At 41.7% G+C, this 26030-nt stretch overlaps 1 protein-coding gene across 1 annotated transcript in view; it reads left to right on the top strand.

Moving 5' to 3' along the window:
- Positions 1 to 26030, top strand: part of PRR16 (proline rich 16) — a 1304776-nt gene that overhangs the window by 856073 nt on the left and 422673 nt on the right. The window lies entirely within an intron of this gene.

Here is a 26030-nt window from a genome sequence, read left to right as displayed (position 1 = left end):
TAATGGTGAGCAAATCAGTGTGATTGTACAATAATGTTTAAAATCAATAGGGCTTTGCGAAGCCATGGGGTGCGCGCGAAACAAAAAGGTCCGGGGAAACAGAACCCAAACGGCCCCAGCGGCTAAAGCAGATGTGCCACGTGAGCAATGCCCATCACCCGAACGGGGGAGGAAGAATCAACATCTGCAGGTATCAGGGCAATACCTACCGAAGTCTGGGGCGGTGACACTGAAAAGGATGGGCGCAGGCAGCTCAGCCCATCAGCGGGCGGGCGAGCTGGCCCCGGAAGTATACAAAAGGGGCAGCCTAGGAAGACCATACATGGTAGCGAGAGCGCCAGGCCTAGCAAGCATGATTCCACTGGCTGTGAAAAAAACAAATTTGGCGAAGGGAGTTTATCAACATATTCTCACTCCTAGAGATTCAGGTCGAGGGTTTAGACTGGACTACAGTTGACAAGAAAGAATAAGAGGGGAGGGAGAGAAACAGGGTAAGGAAAGAGAGGAATTTTATTAACTGTCTGGATGCATTTAGAATCATGGCATGTATCATAGTAGAAAAGTTTCCACACAGTGCAAAAGACAGTTCACAGGGGACACATTGCTAGATTTCAACAAAGGTTTCAGGCTAAAAATGCAAGCTCTCCCAGACATGGAATGGTATGAGGAGGATGTGGCAGGTTACATGCACAAGATGATGATAGCAAGGGAGGCCAGGAGCTGGGCAAGTAAGGGCGAACAGCCCTTTTATGGGAGCAACCAGAAAGAAAGGCAGGAGAAATCAAAGCCCTTCTACAAAAAACAGCAGTATACACAGTGGAAGGGGTCACAGGCTGGGAAGGGAGCAGCATCGGTATGCTTTAAATATGACAAAGACGAGTGCACATGGGGGGCAGCGTGCAAATTCAGACACGTTTGCTCCACAAGCGGGGGGACATCCCGCAGCAGAATCCAAAAGGGGAAGAGGAAGCAGCCACAAGAGGGACAAAGAAAACAGAAATAGGCAGAGCAGCATGGTATCCTGATTTGGGAGAAAAGTAGAGTTGACTAGATCCCCCATAAACAGGCAGATTGAGACAGCTAGCCAACGAATACCACAACAAAAAGGACGCAGGCCTAATATGTGAGGGTTTTAAACACGGTTTTAGAATCCCCTCAAAGAGTGAACATACAAAAAAGAGCCAAGAAACCTGCGCTCAGCAGGAGAACACCCCACAATAGTAAGAGAAAAAATCAACAAGGAGAAGTTGCTGGGGAGGGTGAAAGGCCCACTACAAGGCCCCCCGCCCCCGGCTTGATCATTTCACCTTTGGGAGTGGTACCCAAAAAAGAGCAAGGCAAATTTAGGCTTATTCACCACCTGTCCTAACCCAAGGGCAATTCAGTGAACAATGGCATTGACCCAGATGACTGTGCGGTGGGGTACGCATCAGTTGAGGAAGCTGTTGGTAGATTGCCCTCAAAGCGATGCGGCACCTTGATGGCGAAAGCAGACATAGAATTTGCTTTCAGGCTACTCCCCATAGACCCGGAGAGTTACCACGTCCTGGGTTTCAAGTTTGAGGGAGAAACATACTTCGACAAGGCACTGCCCATGGTGTGCTCCATATCTTGCCCATATTTCGAAAAATTCAGCACATTCATCAAAAGGGCGCTGCACAAGCAACGCCAAAGGGGGGGGAGCTACACTACTTAGACAACTTTCTACTCATAGGACTGCCTAGTGGACCAGAATGTCAGGACTTACTGGAGGCATTCCAATCCCTTACAGTGGACCTAGGGGTTCAGCTGGCCGAGGGCAAAACCACGGGCCCAACCACCAAGTTCGTTTTCCCAAGCATAGAGCTGGACTCTGTCTTGGGGGATGCATCATGTGCATGATCTGGTAAAGGACATGAAGGGGTTGCTGGGCAAGCAGAAGGCCACACTAGGAGAGCTACAGGAGTTGATCTGGAAATTGAATTTTGCAGCAAGAGTCATCCCAGCAGGAAAGGTTTTTGCTAGACAAATCTCGCATCTGACTGGGGGGCTAGAGAAATAACACCACCATGTCAGGTTGAACAGACGGGTGAAAGAGGACTTGATGACCTGGCTTAAGTTCTTGGTGGATTTCAATGGCACTTTAATATGGAGAGAGGGCTATGCGTCCGCAAAACAGATTGAACTATATACTGATGCAGCAGGCAGCCTGGATTTCGGGGCCATATTAAAAGATAAATGGTGTGCCAAAAAATGGCCACAGGCTTGGGCAGCGCTGGGTCTCACAAAGAATATCATGCTCTTGGAATTATTCCCTATTGTAGTGGCATTAACTATCTGGCAAGAGCAGCTAAAGAACATGAAGCTCACACTGTGGTCGGATAACCAAGCGGTTGTACACGCAATCAATAAAGGGGCGTCACAGTGCGCACTAGTGTTAAAATTATTGAGATAGATGGTAAAAATGCAACTAGCAAGCAACCTCGACATTATAGCGAAGCAAGGCGCAATTAACACTAAAGCAGATGCACTCTCTCGATTCCAGATGGGGAGATTCAGGAGTCTAGCTCTGAGAGCAGAACGGGAGATGACACCATTCACCCCCAGCCTGTGGGGGCTGGTGGAGGGGACTTGTCAATACTAGCAGAACATGCCCGACCGCCAAAGGTAGCAAGACGCTAGGCAGCATATATGAAAACAGTTCAAGAGGTCACGGGTCTGAGGGATTACGCAAACCATGATGAAGCACAAAAAGCAGTGAAAAAATTCATACAATGGGCTTTATCTCAGAAAAAAAGTCATGGGCACAGGCACACTTAGCAGCAGTGGCTCATTTTAGCAAGTTAATAAAAGGCAGAGATCCCCCCAACTCCCATTACATAAGGGCAGCGATGAAGGGGTGGCACAGGCTAGAAGGGCCCACCAGGTATTGGCGGCGCCCAATTGAATTCAGCACACTAAAACAGCTGGTGGGGGTACTAAACAACCTATGCCTGAACAATTTCAAATGCATCCTTTTCTAAGCGGCTTTCACGCTGGAATTCTTTGGGGCATTTAGGGTAAGCAAGTTAGTGGCCCCTTCCAAAACGAAGAACTCTAGCACATGCATACAAAGACGAGGACGTGTAGATAGCCCAGAGTCATATGGAGATACTTCCAAGGAGATCCAAAACCGACCAATTTGAAAAAGGGGCAACAGTAAAACTAAGATGCCAGAAAGACCACAAATGATGGCCAGTGTGCAGTGTGCAGACATTTTTAGAAATAAGGCTGGAGGGGCACGGGGCACTCTTCAATCATGAGAATGGGGAATGTTTGAGCACATTCCAATTCAAGGCAGTGCTCAAAAGGGCGCTGACCAGGGCAGGGCTCACGGCATGCGAATTTGGCATACACTCATTCCGGATAGGGGCGGCGACAGCAGCACAATACAGCATGTCGGCAGCAGGCATAAAGCCAATTGGGAGGTGGAGTTCAAATGCCTACAAAGCTCCATAAGAAGGCAACAGACAAACAAGCAGGAATAACAGTCCTCCCATTGCCTCACCCTAAATCCCTCCCCCAAACCAACCAAACAACAATGGTCGGGGCAAACAAGCGAGAACCTCATTGTCCCCTTCCACACACAGGTGCAGAGCACAGAACGGCATGGGTGATCTGCCACTCCTTTGTACAGAGGACCCAAGATTGATGGGAGTCGAGAGGTCCCACGAGGGAGCAACGCCCGAAACAGACAAGGATAGAATGGTTTGGTTTCCCAGGCATGAAATGGGAGCACCTCAAAGACAAACTAGGAGAGGTCATAGCCACGCAGCACGCGGGCCTGACGTGGTAATAATACATCTGGGGGGCAACGAACTAGCCCCAGTAGGTAGGGGAGGCCTACTAGAAAGCATCAGGGGAAACCTCACGATGGCCAGAAGGCTGCTGCACAACGCAATGCTGATCTGGTCAGAGATCATCCCCAGACAGAAATGGAGGGGGCAATTTCAGCAGGGGCATTAGACAAATCAAGGAAAAAGCTACACGTCAGTGAAAAACTTTTGCGTCCAAAATGGCTGGGAAAGCATCAGACACGGGCTAATCAACTTGCAGAGCCAAGAATACTTCTCAGAAGATGGGGTGCACCTATCTTTCCTAGGGACAGAGGTATTTTGGAAAATCTTATGGCAGCATTGTGGCTAGCAGGATGCGAATAAGATGGATCAAGACGGGGGAGCCGTCCCATTGAGCGGTAACCCAAAGGCGGCGTGGCGGAAAAGGAGAGCTAAAGAACAATGAAGGCCACACCCAACACAGCCGGGTGGCAGGGCTACTTACCTTGGGATGCCTTATGGCAGGGTAAGATAGTCGGGGAGGTACATGAAACACGGCACTCGCAGCCCGGGTCCGCCAGAGAGCTGGATACAAGGCCTAAACAAGGTAGCGAGTTAAGCCTAAAAGGAAATGAGTACCCTCCTAAATAGAAAAGGAAGAACGCCAATGCCAAGGGGCAAGATACACAAAGGACTAAACACAAGAGTGATTTGTGGCGAATTGTTTGATAGGCATGTGACATGCGGATATCAAAAAATGTATGATGGTTGTCAATATACAAAGTGTTTTATGACAAAGCGTACCAATTTAAGCATAAACCCATGGGATTTCCACCTCAAGGACCGTAACGTGATTTATGACAGCTCATGACCTCATTTGCATGTACATGTGATATGACGCGATGATTTATGACCCTCATAAAAGAAGGGCGAACATGCTGTAAATCAACGCTAATAAACTGCAGCCAACATTTCCCAAGCCAAGAAACAGAGTCATGTACTACTTACAAGTTTGCGGGAATGGGCTGTCTGGAGGGGTTTTGGGTGAAGGCTGGCACCCGAAGGGAGCTCGAGGGGCTGGAGCTGAAACCCTGCCGAGGCCCTCTAGGAAAATGCACCGAAATGGGGCGTGCAAACAAATGAGGGGGACCAGAAGCGGTTCCCCCGCATAGCAATCCCCCGCCTTCCCCAAACCCGGCACAGGGCGGAAGCAGAAAGGGAGGGCAGTGAACTGTTGGCCCAATGGGGGCTATAGCATTATTTGAAATTCCCCCCACCATGCCCCACGGGCGCAGAGGGGGGCTTAATAGGAGGCTGCCTGGACTGGAACCCCTCTTCTTTTTTGGGGGGGGCCGGCCAGCAACACAGTGAAGACACCTACCCACTCACACCTAACACTAAGCCCCCAGATCATCGCAGGCTGCGTCAAAGGGTTAAAGGGAGAGGAGAGCTTAAGAACAACAAAGGCCACACCCAACACAGCGGGTGGCAGGGCTGCTTACCTTGGGATGCCTCACACAGGGTAAGGCAGTCTGGGGAAGTACATAAAACATTGCACTCGCAGCCCGGGTCCGCCAGAGAGCTGGATACAAGGACTAAACAAGGTAGCGAGTTAAGCCTAAGAGGAAATGAGTACCCTCCTACATAGAAAAGTAAGAACGCCAACGCAAAGGGGCAAGATACACAAAGGGCTAAATGCGAGAGTGATTTGTGGTGAAATGATTGATGGGCATGTGACATGCACATATCACAAAATGTATGGGGGTTGTCAATATGCAACGTTTATGACAAAGCATAACAATTTAAGCATAAATCAATAGGCTTTCAACCTCATGGACGGTAATGTGATTTAGGACAGCTCATGACCTCATTTGCATATACATGTGATATGACACGATGATTTATGGCCCTCATAAAAGCAAGGCAAACATGCTGTAAATCAGTGCTAATAAACTGTGGCCAACATTTCCCAAACCAAGAAACAGAGTCATGTACTGCTTATAAGTTTGGGGGAATGGGCTGTCTGGAAGGGTTTTTGGTCCACAAAGGTCATTCGTGCCTCTCTGCCCAAAGACTACAATCAATGCCGCTTTTTAAGTAGGGTGATCACCCCTTCATAATTTTTATGTACTGCCTGTAATTTCGAAGGCCCTCTTGCCAGGGTGTCTCCTTCCCTAAAGAAATGCAAATGTGGGCAACTGGTAAATCTGCAAATGTAAAGGTGCTTGGAAACCTGCATTGACTTTAATCAAAGGAATCACTCCAAGCTTTCTGATGACAAAGGTGTTTTGTTTTAGAGAGGTACTGTAAGGGTGTTCCAAGGCAAACTGTGAAGTGTGTGGCTTTATTGGACTGTTATAAAAAAATGTTAGTACTAGGTATAAACTGTATATTATTCAAATCTGTATTTTAGAAGGACTTTTTTAATTTAACCGAAATGTATTTGCACATTTTGTAGCAGCCTTCATTATGATGTGTGTAATGCATGTTTAAAATAAGGACTTACAGATTTACAGTTCTTTCAGGGACCTCAGTACCTCATAGTACTAACAAATGTTGGCAAAACCAATAGGTCTCGCCTATGCAAGAGCTATTTGCTCTGCCATGTTATAGACCCGAGTGGCTGCTGTTCAGAATGGCTAAAAGTTAGTGGCATAGTGGTGTAGAGTGGAGTAGAGTAGCAGAGGAGCAGTGGTGTAGAGCATGGTGGTGCAGAGTAGAGTGCAGTGGGTACAGTGCAGTTGTTTAGAGTGCATTGGCATAGAGTGCACTGGCTTAGAGTGCTTTTGCATCAAGTGGTGTGGGACAGAGTAGAGTGGCATAGAATGCAGTGGAGTGGAGTGGCATACACTAGAGAGGCAGAGTGTTCAGTAGTGTAGAGTGGTGCAGTGGCATAGAGTGCAGAGTAGACTCACGAGGCTCAGAGTTCAGTGGCATAGAGTGGCACAGGGTGGAGTAGTGTAGAGTGGTGCAGTGCAGAATAGAGTATAGTGCTGTAGAGTGCAGTGGCATACAGTGGAGTGATGCAGAATAGAGTGGCATAGAGTGCAGTGGAGTAGAATAGAGTGCAGTAGTACAGAGTAAAGTGGTGTAGAGTACAGTGGTGGCGAGTGCAATGTTGCAGAGTAGAGTGTCAGTGCAGTGGCATAGAGTGGTACAGACAGCAGCGGCTTACAGTACAGTGGTGCAGAGTAAAGGGCAGTGGTGTACAGTGCAGTTGTTTAAAGTACATTGGCATAGAGTGCAGTGGCATGGAGCAGAGTAGAGTGGCATAGAGTGCAGTGGAGCAGGATGGTATACAGTAGAGAGCCATAGAGAGCAGGGGCATAGAGCTCTGCAGAGTGGAGTACTGTAGCGTGGTGACGTAGAGTGGAGTTATGCAAAGTAGAGTGGTACAGAGTGCAGTGGTATAGAGTGTAGTGGTGCAGAATTCAGCAGCCAGCAAATTGAAAGCAACGAAATGTGAATGACAAACCACAAAGCCAATGGCAAGCAAGGGGCAGAATGCATTCCCAAGTAAGCTCTATGAATGTACTTAAAGTGACAGCCATGGGATACTTTGTGGAGAAAGTCCAGTATTTTAGTCCAGTATGTATCTTGCAGCCTTTTGGCCACATCAGTCACCCAGGTAGTATGAGAAAAAGATCTGGAGTGGTCTCAATGTTGCAGGAAAGGTCTGTACACCCATTCTATCAGTTTGCTGGCAGTCCATATGCTGTAGAGCTTCTGCCACATCTTATGTAGGGTTAGTTGTAGGTGGCAGACATGAAATGGGGTATTTAATGATTGTTTAAGGTTTACAGGTTTTAGCAAGGCAAGGGAAAGCTGTGCATGATAACCCCTGATAGTGATCCATAGAATGGTCAGTAGGAAACAATGAGCCGTGCAGTAAGCCCCCCTTAAAAGTCTTTACCGCTTAACCCCATCTGATGCAGCGGGCGGGCAGCTGAATAATAGTGTTCAAATCAGATGTGTGGCATGTCTAAAGAAGGAAAGAAGGACAGCCAGGGGAAGGCCCACTACAGAAAGCAGAAGAGAAGACCAAAAAGCAAACTGGACTCGGAGGAACAGTGACACTCTGCTGAGATTTCCATCCTGCAAATCAGTGGAAGAATGGTAGATTTTAATCACCAAGTATCAAAAGGTAATTGGTTCTCAGGTCATTCTAAGGTCTAATTGTATATAAAGGGGAAAACAGTGCCAGATGCTAAAGAAACACTAATTACATTTTAAATTTTTTAGATTTTGTTTGAACAATTTACATCCCAAATATTTTGAAGATTCTATGTGTACTCAACACTTAGGGATAACCCAGAACACTAGTTTAGCTTTTGCTCAATTTCAAAACCATTTTAAGACATGGACAAAGCAGGCAATTGCCTTGCACAACCTCGTAAGGGGTCTGGCCCCTACTCAACCTTCACAAGCATGAACAGCAGACCATTGCACCAGACGATTTTGCCAAGGTGGGTGGGTGCTGCTTGTTCAGCCACTTTACAGTGCCTCTTCTGTTTCTCTCCTGTCTGCAGAGACAACTCTCCAGGTACCCAATAACTTCTGATAGTCTTAGTGGCACCATCTTGTCTGATTTTAGCAACTGCCCCACCTTGTTCTTCTCTTCTTTTCTTTTCTTATCCAGTTCTTAGCAACAACCTCCCATTTGATCTCAATTTCATCCTCTTTTATTATCTTTGAATGATAGTCCGGGCACCCAGTTCTGAGATAAATGTAGAATCCCAGACATACACTCTAGTGCTGTGAGACTACAGACAAGTTGTGATCAAAATGTTGTTGTTACTTTCTCTTTAAGAAAGATTGGGTGGATTTGGGTAAGGGTGATGGCCTTGAAACAGTGCTGTAGAGCATTAATTTACTACTGAACAAGGACGTAATGTGACACCTTAATGTAGCATACCAGGAGGAAATCACAAAAAGACCACAGTGAATAAATAGTGCTATGCTAAAAAAAAAAAGAGTAAATAAATTCATTGATAACGTAATGGGATATGGCCTCTCTTGGGTGTGTCTGTAAAACTGACCTTTGTTCTTGAATTTTTGTTCTGATTTTTGACCCTTTGTCCAGAATTTTTCCCCTGACTTTTGGCCCGTTGTCCTGAATTTTTTACAGTCCTGTCCAGAATTCGCCTCAAGGCCAGGTGGTCACCCTAATTTTGAGAGTGCACGGCCATTTCAATTTGTGACTAACAGCTTTTTTAAATAACGGGAGTCATAAGCGCCCATGTGCGTTTTCCGAGTTGTAACTGCTTATCACCTGCTAGCTTCTCTCGGGGCTCATTGGATACAGAACGTGCTTAGAGCAGCCTTTCCAAATCAGATGAGCTGGAAACCCTTGCAAGAGTGGGTTTCCAGCCCATGTGTGAATGCCCTGCACCTGAAGAGACCATTTAAAGTTTTAACTCCTCCTCAGACTTTAAAGATGGCAAAAGATAACTCTGGGTTTTGCTAAGGGACACAGTAGGGGTGGGCACTTGGAGAGTGCCCATGAGGGCAGGAAGAGGTAGAACCCTACTTTTCCCTAGGTCAGTGGAATACACCAATTAGTGTCGCCTCCCCCCCTCCACACACACACATTCCCTCTTATCTCACTGATTTTTATTGGCATTAGGTTGAATGGGGGCCCTCTGAAGGTTTAGGGCTGCCCCGAATAATTGGGACCCCTGTGCCTCAGGAGCTTGCATTACGGCCCCTATAAATTCCTCATTCTTTAATCCTTCACCCTAGCAGCACAAGGTAAAAAGTATTCCAAGGTTGGGAGGCCTGTGGCGGTCACAACATGGATCGTCATAAGAAATGAGCTGGCTACGCCACAAGTTAAACTGTATTTTATCACTTCTATTCGAGGTGTTACAATTTCGAAACTTAATGGTATTTGTTGTATTAACGTCGAAACATACCAGATTGCATCAGCGCTTTTGTAATTGAACGTGTGAGATTCAAGACACCCACGGACCTCTAAGGCGGCTGGTAACCTAACGACCTTCACTCTCCCTGGGCTGTAATAGTTCTCATTGCCCACAATACCTTCAGAGCAATAGCGGGGATTCAGAAGGGACACCGTGGTATTAAAATATGCAACCAAGGATTACAAACTGTCGTCAACGCTGCATCTAACATTTCCTCCTGGCTGCTAATCAGTGCTTTAAATGGGGCCGGTTCTGTCCGGTACTGGGTCCAGGCATCATTTTATTTTGAGAGGTGGAGTACCTGCACTTCTTAAGGAAAACGTAATACTCTTCATTAGAGAGTACCGGCACTTCTCAGAAACAAGCAGGTACTCTGTGACAGAGTACCTGTACTTCTGTTTTTTTCATTTCAAGCACTGCGTGTAATCATTCCGTGCTGGATAGGGGGACTCTATAAATGTTAGTAGGAGAATTTGAAAGAAAAACCAGGAAAACTGAAAACTTGAATGTATTAGGGATGCTCGTTGTGACCTTTATTTGCTTGCCAATGACATAACCAAAGCCATCCTTTTTGGTCTTGACTTCTAGCCGGTGTACGAGTACTGCCAGAAAGGGGCTGCTGAGAAGCTGAAAGACCCTTTAAGAGGAAACGGGTTTAAAAGGACTCAGGGTGGCAGCGTGTAGACTGGAATTTACTGTTTTGTTTTTTTCTAAAAGGGGCACACCTTGTATGATTTCCATTTTAAAAGTGTTCATCATATTAGCTTCTCAAAAATGTTGAACGGCTGTGCTGCATTTCAGTTTGCGCTCTCGCTACCTGAGCTAGTTTGGCAGGGATCATTCCTAAAGAAAATGAAGTACTGTTGCATGCAGGGACTGGCAATCAATAACCAGCATCCTACTACCTGTCAGTCTTTAAAATCCCCAGCGAGGACTTGACTGCATGCTGCACACAAGGGAGGGGTTTGAAATGGGTCCATAGACTACTGAGTCTTCAACTAAGCAGCCACCTCATCTAGTATCTGTTGTCATGGTAACAGCACCCAGCTTTAATACTGATGAACGCTATGTTTTAATTACAGGGCTTAAGGTAGTGGAATACTCTTTGCATTCGTGTCGAAATGCAGTGGATGCAGATAAGCTGGTATGTTTTTTTTTTAAGATATAGCTTGTACTTAGTGGATGTAAAGTAAATCAGCTTTGTTTTTTTAATTCCTAAAAATGGATTGTGGATAAACAATATTCACCCATCTGGTATTGATATCCCACATAGTAATTATGCTGTAAAGCCTAACCCCGCGTTAATGCTTTACATGTCTTAACGCTAAGCTTAGGCACAGCTGCACACAATTAATATTTTATTCCATGTAGATAAGTAAACAATTTAATGGCAGGGCTAAAAATATTAAATTCCTTATACGTGGGTATACATGAGTTTGGGACACTTCTGATTATATTCATTTGTTTTTAGTTAACACTAAACGAGTCAGTTTGTAAAGTTTTACCATTCTTGCTAAGTCACTGTTGGGGGCTGATTGATGCTCAGTCTAATAGCTTCCATGAACTGAATCTTCAGTTTGTGTCACGGTGATATCAATTTAAACGCCGCTGTGTGATTTAGTGCTTTGGGTTTAAGATAACATCAGTATCTTGTACTTTGTAACAGATTCCTGCATTTAATTTTCTTGTTAGAGGCCTCTCCAACTACATGGTTTCTCACAGATAAGTATAGAAGCGCATAAACGTAGTGCTGCAATAATCAAGTGTGACTTTAACCGAACTAATAAAGATTGTACGGGGACCAATGTGCCCTCAGAGTAGTTCGCCAACATTTATAAGCGTGCTTTATATAACGTGATGTATTAGAATTGTACTAATCTGACATAACCGTAAACGTGTGCCATGATTTGCTTGTTTGAAATGTTTTAACTTAGCATAACTTTAGTGGAGGCTTCGGCCTAGTGGCCTTGTCTCACGGTTTAGATGCTCGTGTTTTTCCAATGTGCTAATAAACGTGTATTCTTGCTTGAAGCTGTACTTTTCCAGTGAGATCGGTTCACATGCTTATCTTTAAGGTTTCGTGCCAGCCTGGCATCTTCTTCTTTGCTCCAAGGTCAATCTGCAGGTGCAGACAATGGAAGCTCTGAAAGTGAGTTAATTGGTAAAATATGTTGCAACTTACGTTCCCGACTCCAAGGATAATGTATGCCTAGGTAGAAGCTTGTGAATTGTTGTTTTTGATTGGACAATTTGAAGCCAACCTATGAACCCTCCAATGGAAGACCCTACTGGATTTGAACTGTTGTTTATTTAAACCTGGTGCACAAGAAGAAAGCAGCCATTACAGCCATTTTCCATAACCAGCCATTATAGCCATTACAGCCATTTTCCATAACCAGCCATTACCAGCCATTACCCGGACATTATTGCCATTAGCCATTAGCCATTTACCCGCCATTTGCAGGACATTGCAGCCATTATGGCCCATCTTGCCGACCTCGTCATTTTGCCATCTTCTACGATGCCAAGTGATGTTCGATGAGACTTTGATGCTTTCTCTAATCGAGAGAAAGAGACTTTAAATAATTCTCGCCCTAGAGACTTTAACTTTGATTTGCCCCTTTGCATGAAGTAGTAGTTTTGTCCTTTATCTTGCCGCTGTGAGGCAATTGCCCCGTCCACCCTGCCCCTTTGCCCGTCCCATGCTGATCGAAACCGGTACCTGTGAGACGAAGACTTCCTTGAATGCTGATTGAATTTGGTAAATATGAAAGGAAAATGTACAATTGCATTGTGTTTCTTTTTAGGTAACCAACTGCTGATTTTTGATAAGAGCCCTAGTTAGGAGTTTTCCAAATTAATGTTGCTAAATTGTTTTTGCATGAAATCCCACATGCAGATGCTAATTTGAGGTTAGATGAGGATTCATTTGTTGCACGATGCAATTTGAGACCTTGTTATGCTGACTAATGTATGCAATTAGCCCATTACAGATTATAGTTTTAGTGGTTTGTGTTGCTATTATCGAATGCATTGTTATTCAAATGCTGCATAGATTGCATCTTTTTCGCCGTTATGGACAGCTATTAATGTTCATTTACATATATAATTTGGTGTTGAGACACATTTATATCGTGCTAGCTTTGTTAATATAGGGAAATAAATTCATTAACTTTGAATAAACTGGTGTGGTTATTCATGGCCGAAAGGTCATGGTTCGCCGAAATGTTTTCTGGATTAATTGTGAAGTGTTATGTTGATCAGGGCATTGCTTATGTTCGTTATTGATTATTGATTTGATTAAATTGATTACTCTCGGGTGAAGAGAGCCCCACTTGGTCAAAAGATTCATCGACCCAAGAGCGTCCAGATACAGGTAATTTATTAAGACGGAACGCTCTATCACTACTTTGACTATAATTTCTCTGACGTGGCCTACTAACTTCCAATATTGAAAAAAAAATAGAATTTGCCCCCTCGTTACAGAAAGTCTTTAAAATCCCAAGAAATAAATGCAAATGTTAAGAATGGGAGAAACACACTCTTAGGCAAGCAATCGGTGCTTTCTAAGCCTAAACAAACATGTTTAAACGGTGTTCGTACATTTGCACATATACGCATATTTACCATGCACTGGAGTATCTGCATGACTTTTCAGAATTTACAGCCACTCCTCACAGTATGCTGGGAAACCTGAACTCCTCTCGCAGCTTACCAGGTATATCACTGGGAATGACTTTTAACATTTGCTATCTCTCAATTCAGGAGTCGTATACATTCAAACTCAACACAAAAGAAAGACATCCAAGTAGGCAAATGCCAATTTTTAAGTCTCGCCTGCGTGAGCATGCACTACTGCATGCGCTCTCACTTGCGAGACTCCTGTGTTTAGTAATGGGCTTGGAACCTGCTCATTGCTTACCATTCATTTGCATTATTGTCCCTCTTCTTTGCTACCTTCTAATTGGACAGTGCTTGCAATTTGTCACTTCCTTTCCGTACTCTCAGACCAAGCAAAGACTAATTATGCTTCATTAATGCTTGACTGCTGGCCATCAGCTGCTAGCCCTATGACACAGTCAGTGACAAGAGATTCTTGGTTAATTTTTTTGTTTTAGCACTATATGACAACCCGGTGTTAATTTCAAACAGATGACAAACATGAATACATTGATTCTGTATCTGAAACCACATTTTGAAATGAGAAAGGTCAGGTAGGTGAAAGCGAGTTGATGTTAAGATGAATCGCCCAAATACTGACAGATTAATCTGATTTTAGTGATCAAGGGTCTTTAACGAGTGAGAGGACTGCATAATCTGTGGCTGGCCATGCTGCTAACAAATATTGTTGGGAAGCACCCTTTTTATTATAATATTATAACACATTTTAACTGCAGCTATCTCCACTGGCAAGTGCTACGATACAGTCAACGCTGACTGCATCCTAGCACTTTCTTTTTACCTTCTTCACACCCCATCCCTGTTTTTTTAACATGTTACTTCTCTATTTCCCACCCGTCCACCTCTGTTTTTTCTCACAACAGGAGAAAAAAAAAACACTCTGAAGCGGCTAGGGCTGGCTGCCTCATAGATCTTTTTTTGCTCATCCCATTATCCATGAGTAACTCACCCCCACCAAGCCCTGTTACCCACCCCCAACCGATTTCCATAGCCAACATCACAGTCATAGGCAAGACCTATTGGCTTTGCCAATGCTTGTTTTCTTTACTTCCAAGGGGGAAACATTTTTTTTATATGGCGATAGCCACTTAGCATTACAATAAGCACAGAAAGTGCAAACGTTTGGGGACAGCAGAAGCACCATTAATCAGTAAATTTTAATTTCCTTGAATAAGGAATCAAAACAATTACTACAATTATTATTTTTGTTTAAATCATGATGTACTAAGATTATACAAGTTTATTTTCTAGAGCAGAGATTTAATAATCTTAGGAGAGGTGTTTTGAATCATTTTCAATGTATTCCTTATAATCTCTTTCTGAACACCTGGATTGTAATCCTTGATGTAAGAGATATATCTCTAAAATGCCAATGGTTGGGTGCCATACACACAAGATGGGAGTGCAAAAGTTGGTGGTGAGGGGGGTTAGGGCTGAGGAATTTCAAATCTATTTAGAATCTGAGAGCAGAAGGAGCTGGGAGATCATTATTGGTAGGTGATAAGCTGATCCTTGAGAAGAAGAGCTGTCATTTCAAGATAATTACCTGGGCCAAACAGGCAGGTGCAGAATTAGTGTACCCTAATACATATTCTTTACTGAATGGGCCAACAAAAAGTTTTAAAAGGGGCATCTGACTCCTATCCACCCATTTTACAACCAAAGCCTCAGAATCTCTCTAGTCATAAGTTGAACTTTAATAGTCAGTTTTACAAAGGTCAAAGGTCCAGTGGGTGCAAATCAGCAGGGAGGAGAATAGCAACATTAACTCAGGAAGTCTCTGTTCAGAGTATCTGCAGAATAATAATTACAGGCGCTTCCACTGTAGTTAACAATTGGAGGTAGTTAGTGAAATCACTGGAAATTAGTCAAGGCCATTGCAAGACAATCTGACCTGATTTTCACTCCTAGTGCCTACTAGGTAAGGCGGACTTTACAACAAGATAAACATTGTAATAAAATGTTTATTCTTGGCTCATGCAATATTGATGGTTGGGAAAAGACTGCAGAAAGACTCTGATAATATTGAGCACATAACTTCATTTGATATATTGTCTTTCTTCCCGGACTGAAGCCTTCCATCAGTGGTAGAGTTTGCAGTCTTTGCTGAAACTGACATACATTCACACAAAAAGTAGGGCTTCGGGTAGCGTAACCAATATGATCTAATAGTCCTGGAAATTAATGTTGATTTTCACTTTGTTCAGGCAATTCTCATGTACTGACAATAACAATATTATGTATGAACATTGACATCCCATAAGGTCTTAAATAAAAAAAAGCCAGTAATAAATTATTTTAGAACCAATGCTACACAAAACATTTACATTGATTCGAGGGCTATTTCATTACTTGTAGGGTCAGCTACATGATAGGACAAGTGGGAAGCCATGCTGACATGGAGCCTATTTCATGGTGTTGTCATATGGGAGTCCTTGGTAAAGCAATTGGTAATGTTTACACTGGGTTGAGACATTGTCTTGTCTGGTAGGTGATATTAAACATAATGTTCTTTTGAAAGTATTAAACACACTATTTTTGGGGGCATATCCTGATTGTATTTTCGATCAGTTAGTGTGCCACTGATTGGTTAGTGGGCTAAGATCAAAATGACTCTCATCCATGTCTCTAAAACAGAAGCAATTTTAGTTCTTCTGAATGTGTTTGCTTTTGACGTTTGTCTTGATAAATTTATATCCCAACTGTAAATTATTGTATCACAAACTTAGATCTCATTACTGACGAATGGATTGTTTTTTTAGGTATATGCATATGTTGTCTATCAGAAATATTGAAAAGTGATGCAGAGCAGAAAAATTACGGGTGAGGTTCTACTCGGGGGTTGTTGAACAAATATAAATCATCATAGCCAGGGCTGTATTCCACTTCTAAAACTGGGGTTTTACTCTTTTCGTTTTACAAACAATATTTCTTTGTGTTCTGCATGGCCAAGTTTTCATCGCCTGCCATCATTTGAGGGATAGCTGCATTCTTCTATTTTGTACTGATCAGTAGTATTGCCATACAGAGTATGTCCGTTTTTTCTGCAGACATTCTTGTTGAGTGAGTTATTTAGCTGGGAAAAAACCTAAGAAGTACTACTGCTGAAAAACTGTGCCCCTTTTTAATACATTGGGAGTATTGTTTCAAAGATACAAAACCTTAAATCCCTACAACTTAAAAATCAATCACTTTCGGAAACATTTATAGCTTCACACAAAAGACCTCTGTCTTCTGTGTTGGCTAGTACCAGTGGCTAGTCTGGAAGCCCCATTCAAAAACAAAGTTTTGGATCACCTCGTCTAATTTGTTAATACAGATCTAAAATAGACTTATTTTACAACTGGTCATCGAGGTCCCTTGTGTATAACCTTTTGTCAGAAAAAGCCTCTTTTATCACTAATGGGTCAGCATTCTCTAGTTCATTATCCATCTCTCAGGATTCATACAGATACATCTCTCCAGTTTATTGAATAGTTTACAAGTGATAGGTACAAAAGCACAGTTTTGACAAGTTGAAGAACGGTATGACAACTTCACCAGTTTGTCCATAATACTGTACTTGTGCCATTCTTGAATAAAACATTATTTTTCAGAATCTCACGATACTGCCAAATAGTAAATTATCTTCTTGCTGTTTGTGCTACCATGTAGGTTCGTAGCACAATCTCTAGTAATCTTATGGAAAGTATGGCTTTTGGAAACGGACAAATACCACACTGGCCCTGCTCAGGAGAGGCAACACTTAACTTCTCGCAACTGATATGGTAGAAATATATTCATTGTTAATTTTTAGTAATCCTCTAATTTCCTACTGAGCAGTTTCGTTCTTCAGCCTCAGACTCAATACTACCTTGGGGATGTTAAATATCAAAAAAGGTTTGAAACTTTTTCTTTCCAATGTCAAGAGTGGAATTCTGGCAAGTTTGCATTTAGCCCTCTTAATAATGTGTACATTAAGAATTTGTTTCCATTTTTGTGTACTTCTATATATTTTCTTTTGGAAATTTCCATAAATGAGTAGGGTTCTCCATTTCGCAGCATACTGAGCATTCTTGAGTGTTACAAAGAAAACTGTTAATGCTTTTGGTTCAAATATTAAGTTCGCAAATCCGTATTGTGACAAAATCCTCTCTTATTCACCTGTTAGAAACACATGACTCAATGAAGGAAATGCTGTTGCAAATAGTCCTATCTCTTTGTGATGGTGGGTCAAGCATCGTTTTGTAATAAATATGTGATTCCGTTCTATATAATCTTTTATTTTGTTACAATATTCTCAGATTGTCAAAGAAGTTTCTTCTGCATTCATATAGACAGCTTTAATTGTACATCATTGGTGTTAATAATTTGTAATATCAAATGTAATTCATAAGTCATCAAGTACACCACAGCTTTTTTAGATGCATATATATAACCTCGTTTTAATTTTATTTAATAACATGTTCTATGTAACATCTTCTAAGGTTGGAAAGGCATGCTAAAGAAGTAAAGAGATCTATTAAAAGTTTCAGGGGTTTCAATGAGATGAAATCACAGCTAAATGTGAAGTTTTGTTACCACTAATTATTCAATTGATGAGGCTATCTGTGGAGTAATACTTTGAACTTTGAATGTCACAAGTGCTCTGGCCACATAGATGGCTAAAGGAAAATTACAGTTAGCACAAGGAGGTGTGAAAAAGTAGCATGATCTATGCTAGAAATGATTTGATGAACAACATAAATTGTTTGGTATGCATAATGTAAGGTAGTTAGAGTGAAGGCAAGTATGGTAAACAGATTGAAAAACATTTTTGACCGGTGCTATTTCATGCACTTGGTGGTAGGTTAAGGCGGTGCTTCTCCCAAACAACTTTTAACTCTGTATTATGAAAACAAGAATATGTAGGTGACATTGTTTGACAAAAGGCTTGTGCATATTTGCTGTGCCACATTTTGCTAGGATATTATTATTGTGACATGTTCTTTCCATTAGATTTTTGCAATGTGATTTTGCAGTGTTTTACTGAAGTTCTTGTGTTGTATTCTGTTTTCACTGTATTTTATAATGTGCCCTGTTATGTTTTATCTGTGTTATGTTGCATTGTGTATGTTATTGTGTTATGTTCAGTTGTTCATTTTAGATATGTCAAACAATATTGCAGCATTTCAAGCCAAAAACAGAACATGCCTAGAGAGCTGACCTTGTGTAACATAAGTAGTGTTCCAATACCTTGTGGTTGAGTTCACAGCCTTAGGGTGGTCTTGCCCTTAATCATTTGCTTTCCCCCTCAATTTTCTCTGATCTCACTTTTTCGGGCTTTAGTACTCTGCACACATTACCACTGCTAACCGATTTTAAAATGCTTGTGCTCTCTCCTTTGAACATGGTAACATTGGCTTACACGCAACTTGCATATTTAATATACTCATATGTCCCTAGTAAACTGGTACTATATGTGCCCAGGGCCTGAAAATTAAATGCTACTAGTTGGACTGTAGCACTGATTGTGCCATCCACTTAAGGAGCCTTTTAAACATGTCTTAGGTCTGCCATTACGTGGCCTGTGCATGTAGTTTTAAACTGCCATTTCCACCTGACAAAATAAACCTTTTGCCAGGTCCAAACTTTCCTTTTTAATACATGTAACCCACTCTAAATTAGGCATAGAAAGCCAAGAGGGCAGACTGTAATGTATTTGAAAAGCAGGGCATGTACTATTGTGTTTTACATGGCCTGGTAGTGAAAATCTCTTAAATCTGTTTTTCACTACTGCAAGGCCTGTCTCTCCAATAGGATAACATCCAAGTTGCTTTGTAACATTTACAAGTGTAATTTCAAAATAGGAAAGGATAATCAAATCATGTTTGGTGTTTCTGGAATCATAATTTAAAATCCTAACTTATAGTGAAATTGGATTTTAAGCTGCAATTCTGATAATGTCACTTTTAAAAAAGCTGTCATTTTCTTGCCTTAGCCATTTAGTGCTGTAGCCTGTCTCTGGTCACATGACAGACAGTTGAGCTTTGTATATTCTTCATAGACAGCCACACACAATAGGGGACTTAGTTGTGCCTGGATGGGCCATCACAGGCAGGATGGGAGGGACGAGCTGGGCCCAACCCCAATAAAACTCGCCCTGACCCGCCTCAACACAAAAGGCTGAATACCCCTAGTAGTTAGTCTGAAGCCAGAGTAAGGAAGGCAGGAAACCTGTGCACTTTAAAGGAAAACCTCTAGAATCTTCTCCCACTTTAAAGGAGACACCAGTTATAAATTCTGGACCTCAGACACCAACTCTTCAGTACACATCCGGACCTATGGATAAGCTGCCAAAAAGAAGGACTGCTATGCTCCTGAATAACTGCCACTCTGCTGGACTCCTGCTGTGCTATGCTGCCCTGCTGCCCTCCTGACTGGGTGAGAAGGAGTGGAACTGCATCTCTTGAACCCAAAACCCCAGAGTGACTCCAAGGACTAGTCGGCTGGCCTCCTGACCTGAGACTCATGGACAGAAGGCTTCAACAACTTTGCACCTGGACTCTGTTGTCTGTGAGTCTACCTTGCCAAGTGGTGCCAACCCAGTCCTGGAGCCTTGGAAGTCGGCTCACTGTGCTTTGCCAGCCTCTTTGGATCCAACGATTCTGATGCCTCTCCTCCACTGTGTGGCACAACCCTGAGCACAACCAGCACATTTCCGCTCTGGCATGGATTGGACCTATCATGAGTACCCACTTCACCGACGCAACCCGCAGAGCCTTCAGAACTGACACTGTTCAATGAGTCCTCAGGTCAGGCTCTCACATTGTTAGTCGATGGTATCCTCAACAACAACTCAGGACTCTGCATCGCAGCTCCTCAGAACAGATGCACTGCCCTGACTGCATGCCACATCCTTGATGGCAGACTTAGCAGTGTAAGGCTCACCAAAAGGATCCTTAATGACAAAGCAGGCCCTCTCATCACAGCTTTGCCGCATTTTGGAACTGATGCATTGCTTCGGCTGCACAACATATCTTTGACGTTGATCTATGCACTGCTGTGGAAACCAGGGTTTAGAGTACTCTGCTCAGTGGGTTTAGCTGGATCACCACAGCTGGCACATACTCCATCACGGTCGGCCTGAACTTGTCACTTTTCATGGTCTAGCACAACCAGAAATCCACAGTTAGGCATTTTGACACAATTTTCTCTAAAACTTTAAAATGCTTATACTAATTGTATCTTTGTTGCTCTAGTCTATTTACTCTATTTTTGTAACTCTGCTTTGGCCTCCTTCTGTGTTTTGTGGTTACTGTGCTACTGTTTGAAGTGTTTCACAAATACTTTACACATTGCCTCTGAGTTAAGACAAACTCCTCTGTGCCAAATTACCAGATGGTACCACTCTCTACTGCACTAAGCTCAGACTTGATATTACTCACCTTTATACCACTCTAAAGGTTTTAAATAATTGAATTTCATAATCATAACATCAGCTTGAATAAATTCTGTTGGAGCACTGTAGTTTATACATTTATTTTTCTCGCCTAAAGGAACAGTCCCATTTTCATCCTTTTCTTTCTTTTACAAAGGTAATGTTTATATATGACATTAGTGATAAGCTCCAAAATCTATCATCATTTTCACTCCTATGTAACATAATATCAAGAAACTCACGAGTCTGGCCCACACTGTAGCAAACATTACATTAACCACTACCTACCCATAGCTACATTTCATCTAGTTCACTTGTCAATGCAATCTTCTGGCACTAATTTGCAAATGCTAGACTGGTGGAGGCTATGACAAAGGTTTTAGTCTACAACACTGGTATAATTTGGCATGGGGGGGCCTCACATTGTGTTGTATACTGTTGGGTTTTTTGTGAACCTTTGAGGGATGGGTGTTTTCCCTTGTGTAGGCAACCCCTAACAATATAATTGGCCAATTATTATCCTGAGCGCCAAATATTCCCCTGCTATTGTACCCCAATTTTCTCATAAACTTCCCTAAGGGGGGCAGCTTGGACATAGGCCATACTTAAATACACTCTATACCATGGATAGAATAAAATTAGCTGAGGAACTGTTTGAGAACCTAGCCAAGGGAGGCACGATTCAGAACACATTACGCAACAACACCAATGAAGGCTTAAGGAGCAAATTCATTAGATTGGAGAGATTAAAAAAGAATGAACTATCTAAATGGTGGGATGGAGCGACTTTAAACCAATATAGGAAATTAAATCGCATCCCTAGAGGTTTAAGATCCCAGATCTTTCCCACCTATGATGACTTAGATATGGATTTGTTAGTTATGTGGGACAATGAGCTGACTACCAGCTCGATGAAACTTATGGATATTCTGATTATCAACTCAGAGAGGAAAGTGACCCAACTACAAGGAGAAATTGAGGTTTTGGAAAAGGAAATTGTTAATTTAAATCTTAAAGAGGCCACCGATAAAAACTATAAGATTTTGGAAGAAATATTACTCAAACATCAGGAGGAAATCACACAAAGAAAATCCCGCAAATTGAAACGAGATGAAAAGGATTATCTGACAGGCAGGATATTCACATTTTCCTGCAAATATGATCATTTAATTCATACTAATCTGGCCCCTAGAAAATCTAGCTTGACTAACATATCAGACTCAACATCCATTAGCACCTCCGTCACTAGTGATAGTGAGGTAGAGGGTGGTTCGAGTACCAGTGCCCAAGCTGGTGACGTTTCGGAGGGCAATGCTTTTTTACAGGAGTTAATAAGAATGAGACGAGGCAAGTCTATACTAAACAGAGGAACACCCCACACAAAAAGACTAGGAGGGGTAGTAGAGGAACAGGTAGGCAAAACAAAGGATCAGGAAGGTGTCAAAACAAGATCTCGGGACAAGAAAAATTAGATGTCAAAGAACCATTATCTATAAATGTGGTCAACTTATCTAAAATTAAACTAACATTGGGGATGAGTAGTCTTTTAGCTAAAGGACTAAATTTCCGCCCCAAAACCTTTGTGGATCCTTGCAGATCCAAGATTGACCTTTTTAAATTTATACGTAAGCTTAAACTAAAGAGGCATTTTCAGTTGAATAGGATTGAAAATGTAATATCGGATGAGACGGTTTCTTCACTAAGTACTTTGTCCATTGAGGAGGTGCAAAACATGGCACTCATACTTTCTTTGGCAGAACGGGATGAGGATCCGGACATTTGTTCTATGATACTACATGATCTGGATGTAGATTTTAGTAGAAGTATCTCCAGTGGTTTAAAAAGAAAATCATGCTGGACTCCGAAATCTTGGAGTACGAGCACTCTTGACAGATTCTTTGACCTGGTCTGCCAAGATTATGACAAATACTTAACTAAGAACAAATACAGACAATTTTCTAAAAACCTGAGTCCAGATGAATTATTTGCACTGAATAGACTCAGACAAGACAAAGATGTTATTGTGGGACAAGCTGACAAGGGTGGGAATGTTGTTCTTATGAACAAAACAGACTATGACAATGAGATCTTGTCACAACTAAATGATCAGTCATGCTATGAGAGGGTTACTGGCAACCCCATCCCTATTTTGGTTGATTTGATAAATAAAAAACTGTGTATATGGCAACAGGAGGGGTTATTGAACAGAGATGAATATTTATATTTAAAGGTTACTCATCCAAGGTATCCATGTCTTTACACACTACCCAAAATTCACAAGGATTTGCCATTTCCACCAGGTAGACCGATCGTCTCAGGTTTACAAGGTCCAACTGAAAGACTCTCTGAATTTGTTGACTGTTTTTTACAACCGATAGTGTGTAATCTTTCATTAAGGACACTACCCATATCATTAGTATTTTAAATGATGTGGAATGGGATAGGAATATGTTGCTAGTCACACTTGACGTAGTATCCTTATACACTTGCATCAAACACGAATTAGGATAAGAAGCTATTTGCTTTTTTCTAACCAAAAGATCAGCAAGCCTGTGGCAACATACTGTAATGATAATTGAAATGACTGATGTAATTCTTACTAACAACTACTTTCTATTTAATAATGACTGGTTTAGACAAAAACGGGGTGTGGCTATGGGCTCCAAGTTCTCGCCTTCCTATGCAAACCTGTTCATGGGTTGGTTCGAACACTCATGGGTTTGGGGCTCTGAATCCACCCAGTGGCAGGCCGATATTCTATATTGGGCAAGATTTATAGATGATTGCTTTATGATTTGGACTGGTGGGGAACAGAAATTGTTGGAATTTTGTACTTTTCTAAATTCCAACACCATGAATATTGAATTCACATACCAGTATAGGGCGGAGAAGATTGTATTTTTAGACGTGGAAGTCTTTATCGCAGATAATATGATTCACAATAGACTCTTCCGGAAAGTCACAGCTTGTAACTCCATCTTACATGCTGCGAGTGCTCACCCGCGACATCAAATAGCCTCTATTCCCTTTGGTGAAATGTTAAGGGCACGACAAAACTGTAGTTTGAATGATGAATTCTTGTATCATGTGAATGACATGGGTAAAAGGTTTAAAGCACGTGGTTACTCCAATAAAGTGATTAAGAAGGCACAACTAAGAAGTAGAAATGTTAACAGGATTGACACCTTGAGAACGAGTAATCGCAAGAACACGCAAGATAAATCTAGTAAGGTACGTCTTATAACGGATTTCAATGATGCCTCTTTGACTTTGGTTAAGATTATGGCTAAACATTGGCATTTACTATCACAGGATGAGTCAATAAAAAACTTAATACCAGAAAGAATACCCATTGCATATCGAAAAGGTAAAACCTTAAGAAATATTTTAAGCCCTAGTTTTACTACTGTGTATCCTAACAAAACTTGGCTATCTACACAAATGATGGGCTTTTTCAGATGTGGTAAATGTGGAGTGTGTCGCCGGGCATGTCACGGAATTAAAGAATTTTCCTTGGAAGGAAAAGTCTACAAAATTTGTACTATAATTAACTTTAACACCACGCATGTTGTCTATGTATTACAGTGCAAATGTACTCGTATTTATGTAGGTAGCACAATACGCCCATTGAAGGCTAGAATTGGTGAACATATTCGGATGCTTAAAAATGGCGATATAAGATATCCAGTAGTTGCTCATATTTTATCCTGTAACTCACAATCTATTCATAAGAATTTTGAATTTTTTGGATTGGAACATGTTCCCCATAACCCGAGAGGGGGAAATAGAGAACTAATGTTACGCAGGAAAGAGGCAACATGGATAATGCGATTAAAGGCGGTGGAAATGGGCCTTAACTCTGACAGGGAGTTGGAGTTCTTTTTGGGTGATTGAAATTAAATACACAAATGATAATATCAGTTAACTCTAATTTTAAAACACATGGATACGTTTGTTTCATAATTTAACTGATGTGTACAAATATTGTAATTATCAACCAAAATTCTCACACTTTGATAATACTCTCTCGGGGGATATTATTTATAAGGTCTAGGATCCATTAATGTAATTGACCATGTACTCTCTTAGCTCTAATTTCGCGTTTCGATTTGTTGTTTTCTCTTTTTTGCATGATTTTGGGATGGGTACCTTATTTATAATTAGAAAAACAATATGTGTGAATCAATAGATTTTTATAGGTGCTTTGATATTATATGTTGATTAAGCTTAGAAGGGATATTCTGCTTATTAGCAGTCGATAATCTTTGTGAGCTGATTCCCTTATATTGACTGAGGATTCTGTAGGTAATGGTCATAGAGAATTGTAAATCTATTTATGATATATTGGTTAATATAGACACATTGTCACTGTGCAGTGATGTTACTTGGATGAACCAATAATTTCGGTTTAATGTTGTTATAAGGTTAATTGTTAGTAGTTATTTGAAAGCTCTCTATTCAGCCCCTGTGCGAGTAACAAATGGGATATGGACCCACAATTTGGCGCTGCACTTTATATTTGTGTTAATTTTGGTGAACTGACATTTCTATTCGTTCTTGTTACTAGATGATTCATTGCAAGTAGTTGTCTGGAAGCCCTGTATCCAGCACTTGTGTTAAAAAAGAGGAGGTTTGAATCTATAATATGGCGCTGCCTTACGCAACGTCGTCTTCATGTTTTGATCACGGACTACAGTCCGTTTTCTATTTTGAGTGCGCAGGGTGATCGCGCGCTTCCGAAGTTAATTTAACTCCCAAAAAGGCGAGACGCGCTCATGCGTACTCGCAAATGGCGTCTCTAAGGAAATAGACGCCATACTTGGATCGGTTATAGCCAAGGAGGTAAGATGACAATATCCTTTATCTGTTATTGAATTTAGAAATTTCAAGAAGGGTCAACTAGAATTACAGACTCGATATTTTCTTTATTTGTATTTAGCCTTGAATCAAACGGCGTTTTAAATACTGAACGCTCAACACTAGAGGAAATAAATGTAAGTGTATACATTTACAACTTATTTATTGTTGTGGATTCGGGTCACTCGTGATATAGTTATTTAGTTGCATTCTGTGCCCCTTTTTTGTCTAAATAGGCATGATACTTTACACTGAGCAGTTGTATTTGAATACAATACTTACCTTTTGGAGTAATTCAAAACGAATTTAAGTTGGAAGTTTATAAGGTAGGATCAAGAGTTATTAATTCCAAAACAGAGTTTTCTGCGCTTTCAC

The sequence above is a fragment of the Pleurodeles waltl genome, chromosome 1_1 (genome assembly GCF_031143425.1).
Source record: "Pleurodeles waltl isolate 20211129_DDA chromosome 1_1, aPleWal1.hap1.20221129, whole genome shotgun sequence".
Taxonomy (NCBI): Eukaryota; Metazoa; Chordata; class Amphibia; order Caudata; family Salamandridae; genus Pleurodeles; species Pleurodeles waltl.
Note: the sequence above shows the minus strand (reverse complement) of the source record. Positions and strands in the feature narration are given on the sequence as shown.